General features: G+C 37.0%; 1 pseudogene across 1 annotated transcript; it reads left to right on the top strand.

Moving 5' to 3' along the window:
• The first annotated feature begins 1,387 nt into the window (after positions 1 to 1,387).
• On the top strand, positions 1,388 to 3,730 carry LOC308434919 (ornithine decarboxylase-like; annotated as a pseudogene). Its single transcript has 3 exons — positions 1,388 to 1,591; positions 1,696 to 3,139; positions 3,619 to 3,730. The product of its transcript is annotated as an ornithine decarboxylase-like (transcript).
• The last annotated feature ends 4,301 nt before the right edge of the window (positions 3,731 to 8,031 follow it).

The following is an 8,031-nucleotide window of genomic DNA, read 5'->3' as shown; positions in this document are numbered from 1 at the left end:
AGCTGAATCCAGGACTGCAAATTTGGTTCAATTAATGTAAATGCTCAATCTATTTTGGATAACATTTATATACTTTGATAGCACTCATAAAATATGTGTTGTATTATTTATATACTTATCAAATTGATGACTTTAGTGGATATGTAATAAAGATTTTATTGACTCACTCTCCTTTGTTTATCATCATCATCATTTTTAATCTTTTTTATTTTACTCTCCAGTCATTATCTGCTACCTAGTCTGCCCATCAGTAGTTCCTCATCCCATTCTTCTTCCCCTGTCTACAAGAGGATGTCTCTAACATCCTATCCCAACAGGCCTCCCCACTAGCTGGGGCCTCAAGACTCTTGAGGGTTAGGTGGATATTCTCTCACTGAGCCCAAACCGGGTTGCCCTCTGAGGGGTCCAAGAAGCAGCTGAAGAAGTCAGACACAGATACTTAAATCCAACCAATGGACAGGAACTGGGCACCCCTGCTGTTGATTTAAGGAAGTCGTTTGAATTAGGCTGGAAGAGGCTGAGGAGGAGGGTGATCCCAGGGGAAGACTAGCAGTCTCAACTGACCTAGACCCCTGAGATCTCTCAGAAACTGAGCCACCAACCAGGTAGCATACACCAGCTGACACAAGGTCTCTGACACATATAAAGCTCTGCTGTGTTTTTAAACTTATGTTTATTTTATATATGCTAGTGTAGTCCTTCTTATGTATGTGAACTAAGTTCGTGTATGGTCCCAAACTGTCAGAAGAGTGCATTGGATTCTCTTGAGCTGTGGTTCTCTATGGCTGCGAGTGGCTCTGCTGGTGCTGGGAGACAAACCTGGCTCTGAAGGAACAGCAAGCTTTCTCAACCACTGAGCCATCCATCCTATTTCTTGCAAGGTTTTCATTGTTTCTCTAAACAAACTAATCTAGGCAACTTTTCTATGGTTATGATGACTTCAGTGTGGCCTTTGTTTATCAATGTTGATTCAAATTTTCTTCTTAAATATATCATAACACATCACTAGGTCACAATGGATAGGATTTTAAGTGCTCTATAAAAGTTAGATATGTTGAGAAAATAAAAAATATGTCAAATAGAATATCTCCTTGAATCATGTTTTATCACTTTTTCCTCACAAAATAAAGTTCTCCTGGGAAAAGACTCTAAGTAAAATATAAAACTTAGATCCAATATATTTATTGAAATATTGAAAGCATTATTGTATAAATTTTGGAATTTTATTTATGTTTCAGTCACTGTAAAGCATGAAGAGAAAATTTGCAAATATATTTTAAAATATTTTGTACATATCTTAGAAATTTAATGGATTTTACATTTTCCTCTCAAGTCAAATATAATAGATACTCTGGTATCATGGTAAAATATTTATTAAAAATTAAATATGGTCAGTCACTGCAGCCGCCACCGCCGGCTGCCCTCAGCCAGCAGCTCTGGCCACCTCAGGTTCGGCGTCTGCGGCGGGCTCAACGAGGCGGCTGATGCGGCGGCGGCGGGCAGACTGACGGATGGACGGACGGACGGACAGGTGGTCCTCGGGGTTTGGCGGCGGCTTCTCCATGGGTCCAGCCAGCTGCGTCCCTGGGCTGTGAGTGTTTTCACCATTTCGAGGAGACAGCATTCAGAGTTCTTGGATAAGTTGTCCTTGTGAGAACTGGCGATAATTTAATTCCATCTCTAAGTTTCCTGTAGGTACATCAGAGAACCGTGAACAGCTTTACTAAGGAAAAGTTTGACTGCCATATCCTTGATGAAGGCTTTACTGCTAAAGACACTCTGAACCAAAAATATCAAAGAAGTTTCTTCCTCTGATGATAAGGATGCTTTCTATGTTGTGGACCTTGGAGACATTCTAAAGAAGCACCTGAGGTGGCTAAAAGCTCTTCCCTGAGTTACCCCCTTTTATGCAGTCAAGTGTAATGATAGTAGCGCTATAGTGAGCACCCTAGCTGCCACTGGGACAGGATTTGACTGTGCAAGCAAGACTGAAATACAGCTGGTGCAGGGGCTTGGGGTGCCTCCAGAGAGGATTATGTATGCAAATCCTTGTAAACAAGTGTCTCAGATCAAGTATGCTGCCAATAATGGAGTCTAAATGATGACTTTTGACAGTGAAATTGAATTGATGAAAGTCTCCAGAGCACATCCAAAGGCAAAGTTGGTTTTGCGGATTGCCACTGATGATTCCAAAGCAGTTTGTCGCCTCAGTGTTAAGTTTGGTGCCACACTAAAAACCAGCAGGCTTCTCTTGTAACAGGCAAAAGAGCTAAATATTGACATCATTGGTGTCAGCTTCCATGTGGGCAGTGGGTGTACTGACCCTGAGACCTTCATGCAGGCAGTGTCAGATGCCCGCTGTGTCTTTGACATGGGAACAGAAATTAGTTTCAACATGTATCTGCTTGATATTGGTGGTGGCTTTCCTGGATCTAAAGATACAAAGCTTAAATTTGAAGAGATCACCAGTGTAATAAACCCAGCTCTGGACAAGTCCTTCCCATCAGACTCTGGAGTGGGAATCATAGCTGAGCCAGGCAGATACTATGTCGCATCAGCTTTCACACTTGCAGTGAATATCATTGCCAAGGAAACCGTGTGGTAGGAGCAGCTGGGCTCTGAGGATGAGGATGAGTCAAAGGAGCAAACCTTCATGTATTATTATGTGAATGATGGAGTGTAAGGATCATTTAACTGCATTCTTTGTGATCATGCCCATGTGAAGGCCCTGCTGCAGAAGAGACCCAAGCCAGATGAGAAGTATTACTCATCCAGCATCTGGAGACAAACATATGATGGCCTTGATCGGACCGTTGAGCACTGTAACAGAGATGCATGTGGGTGATTGGATGCTGTTTGAAAACATGGGTGCATACACTGTGGCTGCTGCCTCTACCTTCAATGGGTTCCAGAGGCCAAACATCTACTATGTAATGTCACGGCCAATGTGGCAACTCAAGAAGCAGATCCAGAGCCATGGCTTCCCACCATAAGTGGAGGAGCAGGATGTTGGCACTCTGCCCATGTCCTGTGCCCAGGAGAGTGGGATGGACTGTCACCCTGCAACCTGTGCTGTTGAGGGCCGAAGGCTGCGCCCTTACAAGATGGTGCTGGTTTCAGGTGCCATGAATCAGCTAAAGTGTGGTAAATAACCACTGGGCACATGTGCAAAGAGTAGTGCAAGCCAAGTCACCGCCCATCCCGGGGCGTCACGATCAGACCACTGGTGGGCAGCCAATCACACAGCGACACACCACCCTTGGGGGGTATAAATTAGGGTGCCTTTTCCTGCCCGGTGTCTTCCTCTTCAACATGCAATAAAGGTTTTGCTCCAGAAGGATCCTGGTGTTTCGTGCGTGTTCTTGCCGGCGGGAAGTGGGGCGCGCGACACTGTGCTTCTCCTAGTATCAATGTGTAGATGCCATTCTTGTAGCTCTTACCTGCAAGTTTAGCTTGAATTATGGCATTTAACTTAATTACTGCTAGTTTGGAATGTCTTTATAAGAGTAGGGTTGGCACCAATGCAGTATGGAAGGTTAGGAGATGGGGTGGGGTCACACTTACTGTATTCCTATGGAAACTTTGAATATTTTATATGGATTTTCATTCACTTTTTAGACATGATACTAACGAGTGCCCCTCGGCTGCTGAGCAAGCATTTGTAGCTTGTACATTGGCAGAATGGGCCAAAAGCTTATGTTGTGACCCATTTGAAAATAAAGTATCTTGAAATAAAAAAAAATTAAATATGACATTATCATTACCAAAGCATGTGCTGAAAATATGCCTTTCAGAAGGTACTACACACACACACACACACACACACACACACATATAACATATAGTTATAAATATAGGACATATATAAATATATCTATATTACATATAGATATAAATATATGCCATAGTGCATATATTTTATATATGTATATATATATATATATATCACATAAAAGATATATACATATATATATATATATGTATGTATGTGTATGTATATATATATCACATAAAGGTTCACATAAATTTAAACATATGTCCACATGAAACATATTTTCTTGGACATTGGAGTTTAAAAAGTTAAGCCTAATTTATCATGAAATGATTGTATTGAAAACCCTGTCTTTGTTCTGAGTTCAACTTAAATAATATTGTTTATAAAAATGATACAAAAATTCCAGAGAATTTTCTAATGACATGACCTGACCTCATGTTGCCATTGATCACACGGAAATATTTAAGAGGCCAAATTTATCTTGGTACACTCATTAGATTCCATATGATTGACGTGAACTTTGTTGTTGGTTAGGTAAATGGCTAGTCTGATCGCTGGGATGAGGTTCAACAAGAAAGCACAACAGAGCAAAACCAATAGAGCATGAAAGAAAACATTAATCCTCGGGCTGCCAGCATTCATAAGGATTCTAACCGAAAGCCTCTCATTGCTTTCCCCTCTTCTCAACTGTATTTCTCTCTTCAATGTGTTAGACAAATGAGACCTTTAGCTAGAAAAAACATCAAATATCATTTGAGTCTTTCAGAAAGAATATGATAAAACCTTAAATTAAAACACATCTTCACCTTTAAGTACATATTAAATTTTGATGGTCCATTAATATTTGGTGATTGTATTACTAATATAAACAATCATTCCAAACAATGCTTCAAAATTAATTTATACTTATTGCAGACATAATAATTTAAAATGTCAAAATTATCATTAGATGCAAGTTTGAGTTACTTAAGGTTTTATAATAATGCAGAGGATGTATTGACACAGACTCCTGTCCAGTCCTCAGAGATGAAAACAAGAGGATCATGCATCTAAGACCTATCTAGGCTACAGAGATAATAGGGTAAGTAAAACAGAGGCACAGCACACATGTAGATAAATACACACACACACACACATGCATATGCACACACTACTTATCATTTATATGTAAAGGTTAGCTGGATGCAATTATATTTACACAGAAAGCTTAAAGCATGTATAGATGCAGGGTCTAAGAGACTGACAGATATGAAAGTACAAAGAGAATGTAGAATAAGTATGCAGAGTCAAAACTTATCAAGAAAGAATTATGTCTGTCTAGTCTTGGTAATTGTGGCTAGAAGAAAATTCATATCTATATTTGCCAAGTGCCTCAGCTTTTCAAGCCAAGTCAACCCTTTCAATAAGAGTTCAAGTTTCATTAAACTGAAAACTACTACATGTTCTTTTTTTTTTTTAATTGTAGCTTATGAAACCTACTCCCTCCAAGGTCTTTCTTTATCTTTTTCACTAACCACAATATTTAATAAACATGAGACTTTTATTCAGAATTCTGAGCAAAGATATTTAAAGTATTTTATCACATGCATTAAATTCTGAAATGTTTATCTTTATCTTACAACAAATTAGGTTAATTTTTCAATTATGTACCAAAGTAACATGGCCTTCATCAAAATCAAACCATGTTTTCAAAAATCAATGATGTAGTCTTTCCACAAGCATGTTAAAACAGGCAAAAACAGGCGAAATTGTATACTATCAGAAAAAAATTATGTATTTCTGATATTTATTAGAACAGAACCCAGACAATTTGGAAACATTAACACATTTTTCCTTAAGATATTAATCAGTATTTTGGTATTTGGAGTTGTCAAGATTAGAAATACCATATGACATGGAAAACTAAAGATAGCAGAACAAATGGAATTCAAGAAAGTTAATTCATCTCCTTAGATACCTTTAAAGTTCCATAGCAAAAATAAGGGAGCAGAATTCACAGTCTTCATTGGATTTTCTGCTGTCAATCAAGTAAAATTTCCTCACTATCCCTGCCCTTCAAAGGGAGAAAGGTTACAATTGTTATAATACACTAATCTACATAGGTGCATTGTTATTACACTAAGCCCATCAGTAGCCTTAAGTTTCATGTTTGATGCATTTATTATGGACCCATACAACTTATCTTCTCCTTATTCCCATGGTTCTTACATTTCTACAAGGTGATGTAGTCATAAAAGCATGTAGTAGGTACTCATTTTGTGTTAGATATTGGCTAACTAATTAAGTTTTATTTTGCTCTCTGGATCCACAGTGTAGCCTATCTGCAGTTTTCTATCTTGTAGATTTATCATTAAGCTCCTCACTTGCACAACAGACTCTTAGTTACTTTCAAGTTTTGCCCAATATGAATATAGCTACATTCTCACACAGATTTTTTTATATTGACATATTTTTAAGAGATTTGGCAAAGCCATCATTGAATCTGCAAATTCTGTAGAACTTCCAAGCCACTACATCGTCTTCAAAGTCTCCTCTTCTTTCTTGGGTTTGATATTGATTTCTTTGAAGTCTAGCAATTTAAATAATTCTGTGCTATTTTGGTTTCTCCAGAGATAGAAAATACAGTATGTATCTTTCAATGCTTATTTCTCATTTGTGTTCATTTTTGATGTATGTGTTCAGACTTGTACTTATTTTGAATTGAGTGGTCTCGTGTTAAATTATAGCCATGTGACAATAAATAGATACAGATGCAGATGAACATATGTCAAGAAGTCCTCAAACCTACCTTCATCGAAAATGTTAATTATACAACACATTATCAAATTTATACACTCAACATGAATTGTAGAACTGTAGGTTTCTTCATTCCAAATAACAGCTTTTAGTATCTCTTCAATTTTTTTTCTTTGCCTTGCTTTCCCCATTTAAGTTGACAATATTATGCTATAGGATATCACTATTAATTATGATGATTAACATTAATATGATCAGTGCCATATTTTCAATTAGAAAACAAATTCTTTGAGAACAGGTATTGTAAACTATTCTTCTCATTTATCACACAACTCTATTACTGTTATTTTGTCTACCTTCCTCTGAATTAACTTTCCTCCCACTCCATTGAATTCTTTTAGAGTTTATTCATTCTTACACATTTTATTATTTAAAATAATTTAAAGCCAAATATATTTGTCCCCACTCATGTGCTTCCAGATTATATCCCCCACCTAATTAAATTTAAGTTCTATCTAAAAACCAAATACAAGAAAAAATATTCCAAAACTAAGAACACAAAATAAAAACACAAATAAAAATACCAAATAGTGGTAAATATATAAAAAGCTACACATACATAGACAAACAGATATGCCCACCAAAATAGATACCCCCTACACACACACACACACACACACACACACACACACACACCTACCTGTGGAGTGTAATTATATTTTAGTTAATTCTTCTTGAATATGAGGCCTGTCCTAAAGTGGTGGGTATATACAGGATCACTCTGTGAGAGAAACCTAATTTTCAATGTTTTAGCAGTTAAAAGTGAGACTTGTTACCCTTTATACCTTAATAACTATGTTTTCATTCATGTATTAATTTTAATATGGCATTAAAATAAATCTTTTCACATTGAACTTAGACAAGACACATCAACAGAATAAAGAGTCCTAAAGACATCAAACAATTAGAGAAGCACTTATTTGTACATCCAAGAATATTTTTTTCAAAATCGTAAAATTGATGTCAGCTAATTATTTCAGAAACAGAAACTATCAAGGCTTGGTACTAATGTCCAAGAATCTAATCGAAACACAAAGCAAGGAAGCCATAATCACATACAGAGGACCTTAATCTTGAGTCCAGTCTTACTTGGTTATACAATAGATTCCTGGGCTGTCTATTTTCAGGCTCTTAGTAATCCTATAGTTCCATCTTGTGGGGTAGGCTTTATATCAACTAATTGACCTAATTTGTATTTATACATACAAAAATTATATATAACTCATACATCATATATTATATGCACATAGTATAGATTATACATTTGTCACTTATACCTGCAGAGACAGGAAATATCAATTTTCCATAAGAGAGTGATACTGGGTATATCAGTTAACATAGGACAGACCTCTGATTCAAAAATAGTACAGACCAGTGGAATCCTTGGGTTTGCTGCTTCAGTTCCTGTGAATTCATGGGCTTTGCTCATGTTGATTTAGAGTCTTGTTTTTTTGGTGTCC

The sequence above is a fragment of the Micromys minutus genome (assembly GCF_963924665.1).
Source record: "Micromys minutus genome assembly, chromosome: 22".
Taxonomy (NCBI): Eukaryota; Metazoa; Chordata; class Mammalia; order Rodentia; family Muridae; genus Micromys; species Micromys minutus.
The sequence above is the reverse complement of the archived record's forward strand: the minus strand, read 5'-3'. Positions and strand labels throughout refer to the sequence as shown.